General features: G+C 41.8%; 1 pseudogene; it reads left to right on the top strand.

Moving 5' to 3' along the window:
• Positions 1–5,280: 5,280 nt before the first annotated feature.
• Positions 5,281–5,815, top strand: LOC125400202 (small ribosomal subunit protein uS9 pseudogene; annotated as a pseudogene).
• The last annotated feature ends 7,891 nt before the right edge of the window (positions 5,816–13,706 follow it).

Raw genomic sequence — 13,706 nt, 5'->3', positions numbered from 1 at the left:
GTTGAAATTGACTAGCCCAGTTACTGTTTCCATCGGCACAGAAAGAGATCGATAACATTATTAGCAAAAATAGAAAGTGGATAACAATGTAGTAATAAGGCTGCCAGCAGCGCTACTCTGGTAATTTGGGGACATTAGATGCCTTAGGGGGTGTTACTTGAATACAAGCATTGTAGAATCATGATGGTGACTCTTCATTGTCAACTAGACGATTTAGAATCACCTAGGAGACTGGCGAGGTGGACCTGTGGTGTGTCTGTGAGAGACTCGAGAGGGCTGGCCGAAGTGGGGAGACCCTCCTTGAATGTCAATGGCGTCAGACGACCAGCTGGAAGTAGGGACTGGATTCTAGGAAAATATGCTGGTGAGATAGCACAGTGGTATCTGCTGGAGAGCGCGGTGAACAGAGTTCGATCCCTGGGTCCCCCACATGGTAGAAGGGGCAAGCCAAGTCCAGAAAATTGTTCTCTGACCTCCATAGCTCAGTGAAGGAGCTTGCCACCAAGCCCGATAATAGACGCTCCATCCCTTGGACCCATTTGATGGAAGGAGAGAAGTTACTCCTGAAAGTTGTCATCTGCCCTCCATTATCACACACAGATACACACACACACAGACACACACACACAGACACACACACACACACAACCACAATACATAACCAAAAAGGAAAAAAAATAATTAAGGGGGATGATGGAGCTGGAGAGACAGCTCAGGGGTTAAGCGTACTCAATGCTCTTCCAGAGGACCAGGGTTCAGTTTCCAGCGCCCACATCAGGTGGCTCACAAACACCTGTCACTCCAGCTTCCAGGAGATCTGATGCCCTCTTGTGGCCTCAAAGGCACAGCACTCATGTGCACAGATACAAACATAAAAATAAATCTTTTGTTTTTTAAGGTGGATAGTGGTGGAGGAACGACACAAAATTGCCCTCTGGCTTCCACACGAATGCACACACATAGGCAAACTCACACGGGATACATACAAACATAAATACGTGAAGGCTAACCTTGCTCTGATTTTCACCGTTATCCTTCTCCGTAATTGGCATGCTGGGATAAGTGCAGAAGCCTAACCTGTAACTCTGGTTACAAAAGTCTACCACGGCTCCCTCTGTGTGTGTGTGTGTGTGTGTGTGTGTGTACATATTTGTGTTGAATTATTTCCTATGGAAATAAATATTCCAATTTGGCCAAAAGCCACTTAAAAGAGAGGAGTTTTTGTTTTAGCTCACTGTAGAAGGCATAGCGCATCGTGGCAGGGAGATAACGGGTGAGGAGCCTGAGGCAGCTGCTCACACCCCACTCCGAGTCAGGAAGCAACGAGGGATGGATGCTGGTGCTCAGCTCGCTTTCTCTACGTATGCATCCAGAATCCCAGCCAGCGCCCTCCACAGTGAAGATGGCTTTCCTGAGCCACCAGGATAATTGGGGGCTGCCAAGCCTGATGGCCTGAGTTCCATCACTAGGGCCTACGTGGCGGAAGCAGAGGACTGACTCCCACAGGCTGCCCTCTGACCTCCATACACGTGCACCTTGGCACATATACTCCATCCTCACTCCACATCCACACAAATAAATAATATAATAGATCATTTTTTAAATGAAAGATGGGTCTTCTCGCTTGAGTTAGCATAATCAAAACCATTCCCCACAGGCACACCCAAAAGCCCAGCTCCCAGATGATTCCAGATTCTGTCACGTCAATAGTTACCTATGTACAGCCATCATCTGCAGAGTGTGGTGCCACACACCTTTAACCCCAGCACTCTGGACACACGGGCAGATCAATCCCTGTGGGTTCAAGGTCAGCCTGGTCTAGGTAGAGAGTTCTAGGTCACTCAGGGCAACACAGTGAGACCCCCCCCCACACACACCAAAAAGAACAAACAGAAAAATGTCAAGACTGAAGACACTCTTGCAGGAGACAGAGGAAGTCAGAGCAGACTACAGGCTGCCTAGACACTGTGGGTGGAGGCAGCTTCTCTGGAAAGCATAGAGGACAATGACCTTGGCCAGCAGCAGAAGGCATTACAGAACATGACCATCTAGAGTACGGTGCTCTTGCCAAAATCAGACAGTTGACAATCACAGGGAAATAGGAACCTTGTGAGCATCGGACTGTGGAAATAAAGAAGCCAGTGCCCCAGAGGTGCCAACAATGGCCCACTCTGGTCCCTCGTAAGGAGATCAGTGTTCACTGGCACCACTCCCTGATGATCTCTCGCTTCTGAACCTGAGCAAAAATAAACCTTCTTAGCCATCAATTCCCTTGTCTCTAGTGTTCTGTAACAGCGATAAAAAATAATGGATGAAGGCAGCCATAATTCCTGTGCATTATTCTGCACATCTTTTAGTTGGAATAAATGCTTTTAATTCTCTTAAGTAATCCATTCATTGGGTCAGAACCCTCATGATTTAATTAGTTATGCAAATACCTTCCACAGTGCACTCAGGCACTTACTCTTTTTAAAGAGATTTAGGTTTTAGAATTAAGTGTATGTGAGTATCTCTCTGTCTGTGTCTGTGTGTGGTGTGTGTGTGCACACATGCACGCACACCCTATGCAAAAGTTCTTGAGTGAGACGGACCCCCTGGGACTGGAGTTTAGTGGTTTGTGAGTCGATTAATGTGGGTGCAGGAAACCACACCTGGTACACTTGGGTCTTCCAGAAGACCCGAAAGTGCTCTTAGCTGCCAACTCATCCTTCCAGCCCGTCTTCCTTCCTTCCTTCCTTCCTTCCTTCCTTCCTTCCTTCCTTCCTTCCTTCCTTCCTTCCTTTCCTTCCTTCCTTCCTCCTCCTTCCTCCTCCTCCTTCTTCTTTGTTTTTAAAGACAGAGTTTCTCTATAGCTTTGTTGTCTGTCCTGGAACTCAACTCGCTCTTGTAGACCAGGTGGGCCTCAAACTCACAGAAATCCACCTGATTAAAGGCATGCACCACCACTACCCGGCTTGTTTATGTTTCTCTCTCTCTCTCTCTCTCTCTCTCTCTCTCTCTCTCTCTCTCTCTCTCTCTGTGTGTGTGTGTGTGTGTTAAGGAATAAGTTTATATTATTGTTTTGAGTTTGGCTTGTTTTTATTTTTGTTTTTTGAGACAGAGTCTCACTGTATAGCCTAAGAAGGCCTCACACCTGTAATCTTCCAGATTCAGCATCCTGAATGCTGAGATCCCAAATGTGTGTAACACCATGTTTGGCTGCTTCACTGACATTGGTCTTCACAGATACACATCTCCTTCTGAGTACTGCTTTGACTGCACTCCATAGTCATGATATTTTGTTTTCAAGCATCTTTTAAAATGTTTTCTATTTTGCAGAGTCAGTTCTCCTTTGACCTACTGGACGTTAGTGGTACGTTGTAGGGCTGGGGATTTAATTAAGGAGGCAAGAGCTGGCTTGTTCAATTATTAGAACCTGAATTCAAATGTCCAACACTGATGTTCTTTACTTTCCATATGTCTAAGAATTCCCCATACTTTGGTGATAGGGAGCCTCCTTCAGCCAACGGCCATTGAGAGTCTGAACCAGGTTGGGAGTGGTTTTGGGTACCAAAAAGCCGCAGTCTCGCCCGTTCTCCTTCTTCTTCCTGCACGCCACACCTGGATGTTGGATCCTGTTCCTATTCCTCATTGTGATCTGTGAGTTTCCCTTGTAATAAAGAAAAACCTAATATTGCAGTGAATTTATGTGATCATGACCTGTTGTAGCAATGGAATACCCAGGTTAACATTCCTGCAGTTCCAGAAACTCACCTTTCTGGGAAGGATATTGTAATGTATTATAAACAAAGGTCATCAGCCTTTCAGGCTGTACAAGAATACAAAGCAACTAGCAAGCCTTCAGAGGTACTAACAGTCCTACCTTTAAAATGGTTAACTGAGAACCGCATATGGGTTAAACAACGGCTTTAACAGAAGACAAACTGCAGGCTTTGGAACAGCTGGTACAGAAACAACCAGCTGCTGACCATACTGAAGAATCAGCAGGCCCTTGGGATTCTCCTGTGTTTGTTGCTAAAAAGAAATCTGGAAAATGGAGAATGGTGACAGATCTGAGAGCTGTCAACAAGGTAATTCAACCTCTGGGAATTGAATACAATTCAATTCTCTACAATCTGGAACTCCTCTGCCTTCTCTATTACCAAAAGGATGGCCACCCATAGTTATCGATTTAAAAGACTGTTTCTTCACTATACTTGTACAAGAAAAGGACAGAGAAAAATTTACCTTTACAGTGCCTACTAATAATAATTCGCAGCCTACTAGGAAATATCAGTGTACCGGCCTCCCACACAGAATGCTCAATAGCCTCACCCTGTGCTGACACTTTGTAAGTCAGCCGTTGGAAATAATATGTAAACAATTTCCTAAGTCTATAATTTACCATTACATGGATGATATTTTGCTATCTGATTCAAATGCAGATACTTTAGAAAGAATGTTTGAAGATGTAAAAAAAAGTTTTGCCTAAATGGGGATTACAAATTGCTCCTGAAAAATACAGAGATGGGAGTGAACCTGGGACCTTCGAGGGAATAGTCAGGAACCAGAGACCTTGGTCGGTCCAGGCATGAGTCTGGGAGTAGGCCTGAGCCAGGACCTCTGTGGGTCCAGGCATTGGTCCGGGACATCGAAAGGAATAGGCAGGAACCTGGAACCTCTGTGGGTCCGAGCGTGAGTCTGGGATCTCTGAGGAAGTAAGCAGGTCCTCTGCGGGTCTGGGCATACCCAAGCCTGGGACATCTGAGGCAGTAGACTGGAGCCAGAAACGTTTCCAGGTCCAACTCCAAGTCGGGGACTTCTGCAGGAGGGGATCCAGACCAGGATACACAGAAACAGGGCAAAGCTGGCAACCTAGGCCAAAGTAGACCTGAGACAGCAAACTCCAAGGGAGCAGAGCAAAGCACAGGAGCACTGAGCTATCTCCAGGAACATGGAGTAACCAACTGGGTAACTAGAACTGTGACACTGACTATAGCATGAGTAACAACCATCTGAGCTTTGGATTCACTGACACCTAGAAGATTATTCAACAGAATCTCAGACAGCCCCAACTACACCTATTAGAGGGAAAGATGAGCAGAAAAGGTAAGAACACATGCAACATCGCAAAGAGCAACTCAACACCAGTAAAACCTAAAGACTCTACAACAGCAAGACCTGAACAACCAAATATGGATGAAGCAGAAGAAAACGACCTAAAAAATAACTTCAAGAGAATGTTTGAGACTCTTAAGGAAATGGAGAAACTCCCTTAAAGAAATGGAGGAAAGCCTTTTCCGGTGGCGGCGCCGCACGGTGAGGACCTCGTGTTCATACTCGCAGCTATGCCGGCCAAAGGGCCACGGCAGTCTGTGCAAGTCTTCGGACGCAAGAAGACAGCCACAACCGTGGCACACTGCAAACGGGGAAATGGGCTCATCAAGGTGAACGGACGTCCCCTGGAGATGATCGAGCCGCGCACGCTACAGTACAAGTTACTGGAGCCTGTTCTGCTGCTGGGCAAGGAGCGATTCACCGGTGTGGATATCCGGGTCCGTGTGAAGGGTGGTGGTCATGTGGCCCAAATTTATGCTATCCGACAGTCTATCTCCAAAGCCCTGGTGGCCTATTACCAAAAGTATGTGGATGAGGCCTCGAAGAAGGAGATCAAAGATATCCTCATCCAGTATGATCGGATCCTGCTTGATCCTCGGTGCTGTGAATCCAAAAAGTTTGGAGGTCCTGGTGCCCGTGCTCGATACCAGAAATCCTACCGATAAGCCCAACTCAAGGATCAGGGTTTACCTTTGCAATAAACATCCCAGGGTTTTAATGTTAAAAAAAAAAAAAAGAAAGAAATGGAGGAAAGGACAAACAAAAAATTGGAAAACATCAGCAAATCACTTAAAGAAAACTAAGAAAAAGAAATCAAACATATGAAAGGAACTATTCAGGACTTGAAAACTGAAATAGAGATAATTTAAAAAACACAAGCTGAGGGAATTATAGAAACAGAAAGCATGAGGAAACAATCAGGAACCACAAATGCAAGCATGAACAGCAGAACACAAGAGATGGAAGAGACAATCTCAAGCCCTGAAGATAAAATAGAGGAAACAGACTCATTAGTTAAAGAAAACATTAAATCTAACAAAAGCTTAACACAAAATAGCCAAGAAATATGTGACACCATGAAAAGGCCAAATATAAGCATAGTAAGTATAGAAAAAGGAGAAGTTCAACTCAAAAGCACAGAAGATATATTTAACAAAATCATAGAAGAAAACTTTCCCAACCTAAAGGAAGACATGCCTGTGAAGATACAAGAAACTTACAGAACACAAAATAAACTGGATCCAAAAAAAGTCCCCTTGTCACACAATAACCAAAACATTAAACATATAGAATAAAGAGAGAATATTAAGAGCTGCAAAGCAAAAAGGCCAAGTAGCATATAAAGGTAGATCTATCAGAATTATGCCTGACTTCTCATTGGAGACAATGAAAGCCAGAAGGTCATGGTCAAGCGTTAAGCAGATGTTAAGAGACCATGGATGCCAGCCCAGATTACTATACCCAGTGAAAATTTCAGTCACCATAGAAGGACAAAACAAGATATTCCATGACAATTCTAGATTTCACCAATACCTAGCCACAAACCCAGCCCTACACAAAATACTGGAAAGAAAACTCCAACCCAAGGAAGATGGCTACACCAACAAAAACACAATCAATTGCTGATCTTATAACAGCAAATTCCAAAGAAGAAAAAATGCACAAATTAACATCACCAATGATGAAAACTAAATTAACAGGAGGTAGCAATCACTGGTCATTAATATCCCTTAATGTAAATGGTCTCAACTCACCTATAAAAAGGCACAGGCTAACAGATGGATACGAAAACAGAATCTATCCTTCTGCATACAAGAACACATCTCAACCTCAAAGACAGACATTGGCTCAGAGTATAAGGTTGGAAAAAAATATACCAATCAAATGAACCTAATAAATAATAGGGTGTAGCTATCCTAATATCTAACAGCATAGACTTCAAGCTAAAATCAGTCAAAAGAGACAAAGAAGGTCATTTCACTTTAGTCATAGGAAAAATCCATCAAGAGGAAATTTCAATACTGAACATCTATGCCCCAAATACAAGGGCACCCTCATATGTAAAAGAAACACTCCTAAAGCTTAAATCATACATTAAACCACACACACTAAAAGTGGGAGACTTCCACACTCCCCTCTCACCACTGGACAGGTCAATCAGACAAAAAATGAACAGAGAAAAAAGAGAACTAACAGATGTTATAACTCAAATGGACTTAACAGACATCTATAGAATATTCCATCCAAACAGAAAAGAATATACCTTCTTCTCAACACCTCATGGAACCTTCTCAAAATTAACCACATGTTTGGTAACAAAACAAACCTCAACAAATAGAAAAAAATTGGAATAACCCAATGTACCTTATCAGATCACCATGCTTTAAAACTAGAAGTCAACAGCAATACTAATTCCAGAAAACCCACAAACACATGGAAATTAAATAATGCTCACCTGAATCATCAATGTGTCAAGGAAAAAATAAAGAGGGAAATTAAAGACTTTCTAAAATCCAATGAAAATAATCATACAACATACCTAAATTTATGGGACACAATAAAAGCAGTGTTAAGAGGAAAGTTCATAGCACTAAGCACATACATAAAGAAGCTGGGAAAATCCCACACTAGTGAATTAACAGAACATTTGAAAGCTTTAGAATAAAAAGAAGCAAACTCAGGGGATAAAGAGATGGCTCAGAGGTTAAGAGCACTGGCTGCTCTTCCAGAGGTCCTGAGTTCAATTCCAGCAACCACATGGTGGCTCACAGCCATCTATGATGAGATCTGGTGCCCTCTTCTGGCCTGAAAGCATACATGGAGGCGGAATGTTGTCTACATAATAAATAAATTTTTTTAAAAAAGAAGCAAACTCACCTAAGAGAACTAGACAGCAGGAAATAATCAAATTGAGAGCTGAAATAAAAAAAATAGAAACAAAGAAAACAATACAAAGAATCAATGAGACAAAGAGTTGGTTCTTCGAGAAAATCAACAAAATAGACAAACCCTTATCCAAACTAACCAAAAGGCAGAGAGAGAATATCCAAATTAATAAAATCAGAAATGAAAAGGGGGACATAACAACAGACACAGAAGAAATACAGAGAATCGTTAGGTCATATTTCAAAAACCTGTACTCCCAAAGTTGGTAAACTTAAAGGAAATGGACAGCTTTCTGGATAAATATCACTTACCAAAATTAAATCAAGTCATATTGCCTTCCAGAATTTCCCCTACAGGAATTTTAATGTAAAGAGAAGATATTATCTTAGAATGGATCTTTTTACCACATAAACCAAGTAAAAAATTAAAAATTTATGTAGAAATGATATCTGAATTAATTATAAAAGGAAAATTGAGACTTTGTCAGTTAGCAGGTATAGACCCAGCAGAGATTATAATGCCTTTTACCACTGATGAAATTAAAAACTTATGGGCAAATAATGAACCATGGCAAAGGGCTTGTGATAATTTTTTAGGGGAGATTAATTACAATTATCCCAAAAGCAATAGAATTAACTTTATAAAGAGATTTACTTGGATTTGTCCCTGAATTGTACATTACTCTCCAATAACTGGAGCACATACATTTTGTACTTATACAAATAAATAAGAAAAGGCATATTACAAATCAGAAGATTTAAGTAAGGTGGAACAAAACCCTTATAATTCTGTCCAAAAGGCAGAACTATATGATATTCTTATGGTACTAAAGGATTTCAAGGAGCCTCTCAATATAGTTACTGATTTGCAATATGCAGAAGGAGTTGTCTTGCATATTGAAACCATTGAATTTATACCAGATGTTACAGAATTGACTTCATTATTCATTCAGGTTCAAGATACAGTCAGGGATAGGCTTTGTCCCATATACATAACACACATATGCGTCTGCCAGGTCCTCTACACAAAGTAATGCAGAAATTGCCTGGTTACTGATTGGAAGTATGCTGAAGTCCTCAGAATTCCATAAGAAACATTATGTCTATAGCAAAGGTTTAAAGAAAGAGTTTTCTATTACATAGTAACAAGCTAAGGAGATTATAAAGAGATGTCCTACTTGCTCTTTCTATAACCAAATACAATTACCTGCAGAAAGTAACCCAAAGGGTACTTAAAGGAATGAAATCTAGCAGATGGATGTGTTCTACTTTTACAGAATTTAAAAAATTAAAATATGTATACCACACTATTGATATTTATTCAGGTTTTTAATGGGCAACTGCCTTGAGCTGAGAAAAGGCTGAATCAGTAATCACGCATTTATTAGAAGTTATGGCCATTATGGGTATACCTGCACAAATAAATACAGATGAAAATGAGATAGTTTTTTGCTTATTATAATATGAAGCATATTACAGGTATAACAAGCAATCCTATTGGTCAGGCAGTTATAGAAAGATCAAATTGAGCTATAAAGGATATGTTAAACAAACAAAAAGGGATGGAAAATACCCCTAGAAATAGATTGCAATTGCATAATGCTTTATTAACCTTGAATTTTCTTAATGCTAATGAAAAATGAACAACATCAACAGAGAGACATTAGATAATAGAAAAAAAAACTTCTGAATTAAATCTGTCAGTGCATTTCAAGGATGTGTTGACCTCAGAATGGAAACCAGGGGATGTGCTATGTTGGGGAAGGGGTCTCACTCTTGTTTCCATAGGGGAAGAAAAGCGATGGATACCATCAATATTAATAAAGATTTGATTTGAAAAGGAGAAATCTCTTAAAAAAGAGAAAGGCAAGTTCAGCAGTCTTCTCTTTGTGGGTCCCGCATGTCCAGCTCACACAGCATAACATCAACTCCAGACAAGAGCATCTTGCCCAAATGGCCAACAAACTCCATAAGGAGCCTCTTCGGTACTCAACATCTGTTTGTATTCTGTATAGATAGGTAATCTTCACCCACTTCAAAGAGTTGTGGAATATGGCATTTAATTAACTTAGGGTTCTGTTGACATGAGACACATGTCAGTACTGATCTGCTCCCAAGAGAATGTTGAACACTGAAGAGTTGGTTTTTTTTCTTCTTGGCAAAACTGGCCTTTGGGCAAAGAACTGTCCATGCTTCAACTACTGACAAAATACACAGTGTCCAGACTGGACAAGCAGGATACAAGAGAAAAGACTGCCAAACCTTGCCAAGACAGGGTAAGATGGTTTTGAAAATTTTTCCTGCATCTGAAAATGGTCTGTCAGTTACTCTAGGCCTTAACCAAAGTTGGTTGCTTCAACATTGCAAATGAGACTTTGGGTGATTTCCCAGGCAGCCAGTTGTCTCTGTCATCTACATCACATATTGGAAGATGTCTGATTGCACTTCCTGCCTACTCAAGTAATATTATCTCCCTTCTCAGCCTCCCTTTGATGGGGTTGAAGATTAGATAGTCATAGTTACTTTCCTCTTATGATATAGCCAAGCCATTTCTAATACAAGACTTAGATTCCTTAGGATAGAATGATTATTGAAACATTTAGCATATGTTCCTTGCTTAATATTGTTTATGCTGTTGTAATTCTAATTTTTATACTTGATATCTAATAGTTTTGTATTGGGTTTGGAACTCTCTTTTTTGGACAAAAGGGGGAGGTGATGGGAAACCTCCTTCAGACAATGGCCTTTGAGAGGCTAGACCAGGTTGAGGTGTGGCTTTGGGGTACCAAAAAGCTGCTTTACTTTTTGTAAAGTCCCGCCCACTTACCCTCTTCTTCCTACATACCACACCTGGATGTCGACCTCATTCCTATTTCCTTGTTGTGATCCATGAGTTTCCCTTTTAATAAAGAAAAGCCTTAGTATACCCTATTCAGAGCTAGTGTTATTTGATTTGCGTTCCCCCGTCTGACACGTTCTGCTTCACTTCCTCCTGTTCTTAATTTCTAATTCACTGTGGTCAGAGCACATACGTTGATTTTTATCCTTTCTCATTGATTGATATGTGTCCTTTCTATCCTGGAGAGATATCCCATGGGCCTTTGGGAAGCTCACGTTGTCTTCTCTTATTGACTGAGGTGTCCTACATGTGACTTCCAGGTTGGTCCACAGTGTCGTTCAAATTTTCTTTTTGCAAGACTCCATTCCAGGCCTGGCTTAGTTTTCTCTTCTGCTGTTCCCTGCTGGCACCCCAAGGGGCACCCACATGACTTCCCGAGGCCCCACACAGCTTCTTGTAACTCCTGCAGTTCTATGACTTGCCCCAACTTTGGGTGACTGTTCAGGCAGCAAGATATCTCTGTCAATTCTAGAGTTTTGAAATAGGCTTACAATATACTTCCTGTTTACTTAGGTGATATTATATCCTTCTGGGGTCTTTGGAGTTGAAGACTAGTTATATAGTTTTCCTTAGATATGATAAAAGATAAATTAGTTATAAACTTTAGACTCATAAAGATAGGATAGGTGATAGAGTATTTTTCTTAATTTGCTAAATGTAAATGGACTAAATATTGTAACTATAACTCTTGCTTAATAACTGTTCTATATATGTAATTTTACTATGTTAAGTTAAAAACTTCCTTTTTAATTAGACAGGAAAAGGGAGATGATGTGGGATGTTCTTCTATATTTGTGTTGCTCTTATTGGTTGATGAACAAAGCTGTTTTGACCAATGACTTAGCAGAGTAAGGCCAGGCAGGAAATTCAAATAGAAATATATAGAGTAGGCAGAATCAAGGAGATGCCATGTAGCTGCTGAAGGAGAAGAATGCCAGTACCTTACTGATAAGCCACAGCCTCGTGGCAATATACAGATTAATATAAACGGGTTAATTTAAGATGTAAGAGTTAGGTAGAAATACACCTAAGCCATTGGCCAAGCAATGTTGTAATTAATATAGCTTCTTTGTGATTATTCAGGTCTGGGCAGTCAGGAAACAAAGGTGCAGTCACCGTTTACAGGCATGATTTGGTGAACTCCAGATGAACCTGGTTACTCCACAAACATTCTCACTTGGGACAGGAAGGGAGGGGCATCTCCTGTGACTCCAAAAAAAAGTCAGCTAGGGAGAAAGTTCCATGGGTAAAACACTTGCCAAGTCCCCTGGAGACCCAGGTTTGAGCCCGAGAACTCATGTAAGAAGACTCCTGCACAGAGGCACACATTTATAAAGTCAGCATTGATGAGTAGAGACAGGAAAATTCCTGGGTCCCACTGGCCCAGCAGCCTCACCAGACTGCAGAGTTTCAGGTAGAAATGAGAAACTTCCTCTCAAAATTCGAGGTGTGTGCACGCCTTTAATCCTAGACCCTGAGAAGCAGAGCCAGGTGGCTCTCTGTGAGCTCAAGGCCAGCCTGGTCTACATTTCAAGTTCTAGACAAGCCCGGGAATACATAGTGAGATGTTATCAAAAAGAAAATGGGAAGGTGGATGGCTTCCTGACACAGTTTTCTGGCCTCCCCATAATTCCCACATATGCCCCATGTGCGTGAACACCCCCCACCCCCACCAGTTACAAATGAGAATAATGTATTTGACTACACGTAAGAGATGCCTTCACAGGGGCTGGGGAGAGGACTCAGTGATTAAAAGCAAATAACCCTGAGGACCAGAGTTCAGATCCCTGTGCTGCCTAGTGAGCAGAGCATAGAACTCCAACGATAAAACTAGAGTTTGGCTGGGTGATGATGGCGCACACCTTTAATCCCAGCACTCGGGAGGCAGAGGCAGATGGATCTCTGTGAGGCCAGCCTGGTCCACAGAGCGAGTTCCAGGACAGCCAGGACTACACAGAGAAACCCTGTCTCAAAAAACAAAACAAAACAACAACAACAGAAAACCCTCTCTGTTTCAAACACACACACAAGGGACTGAGAAGATGTCTTGGTTGGTGAAGTGCTTTCTTCACCAGTGTGAGAACTGAGTCTGAGTCCCAGAACCCACATCAAAATCGAGGCATGGTGGCCCACATCCTTAACCCTAGCACCACAGAGGCAGATCCTGAGGGGTCCTTGGCCAGCCAGTCTAGACAATCAGTAAACTGTGGCATTATTGAATGATCCCATCTTTAAAAATCAACTGGCCTGGTAGGATGCACACTTAATCCCAGCTCTCGGTAAGTGAAGCGCCAGATCTCTATGAGTTCAAGGCCAGCCTGGTTTACACATGGAGTTCCAGGCCAGTCAAGTCTACATAGTGAGACCTTGCCTCGGAAGGAAATAAAAATTTTAAGACCGGAGGGCTGACTGCCTGGCTCAGCAGGTAAAGGTGCTTGCCACCAAGCCCGAGGACCTGATTTCAATCCCTAAATCCCATGTGGTGAAACGAGAGACCTGACTCCCATAAGTTGTCCTTTGGCTGCCGTTTGTGCTGTGGAATATTAGTTAAAGATGTTACATTCCTTTATGCTGTGGAATCATTTGTTTAATGATGCAAAGATGTGTTATATTCTTTTATGTTGCATTTGTTTAACTCTGTGAAGCTGTGTTAATTTGCCTGCCTAAAATACCTGATTGGTCTAATAAAGAGCTAGTCAGGAGAGGGATGGGGGAGATGGGGGACAGAGAGAATAAATAGAAGGAGAAAAGGAGAGGAGGACTCCAAGGACCAGCCATACAACCAGCCGTGGAGTAAGAAGGAAAGAAGGTATAGAGACTAGAGA

This window comes from Myodes glareolus, chromosome 2, assembly GCF_982192425.1.
Source record: "Myodes glareolus chromosome 2, mMyoGla1.1, whole genome shotgun sequence".
NCBI lineage: Eukaryota > Metazoa > Chordata > Mammalia > Rodentia > Cricetidae > Myodes > Myodes glareolus.
This window is presented reverse-complemented; position numbering and strand designations above follow the sequence as displayed.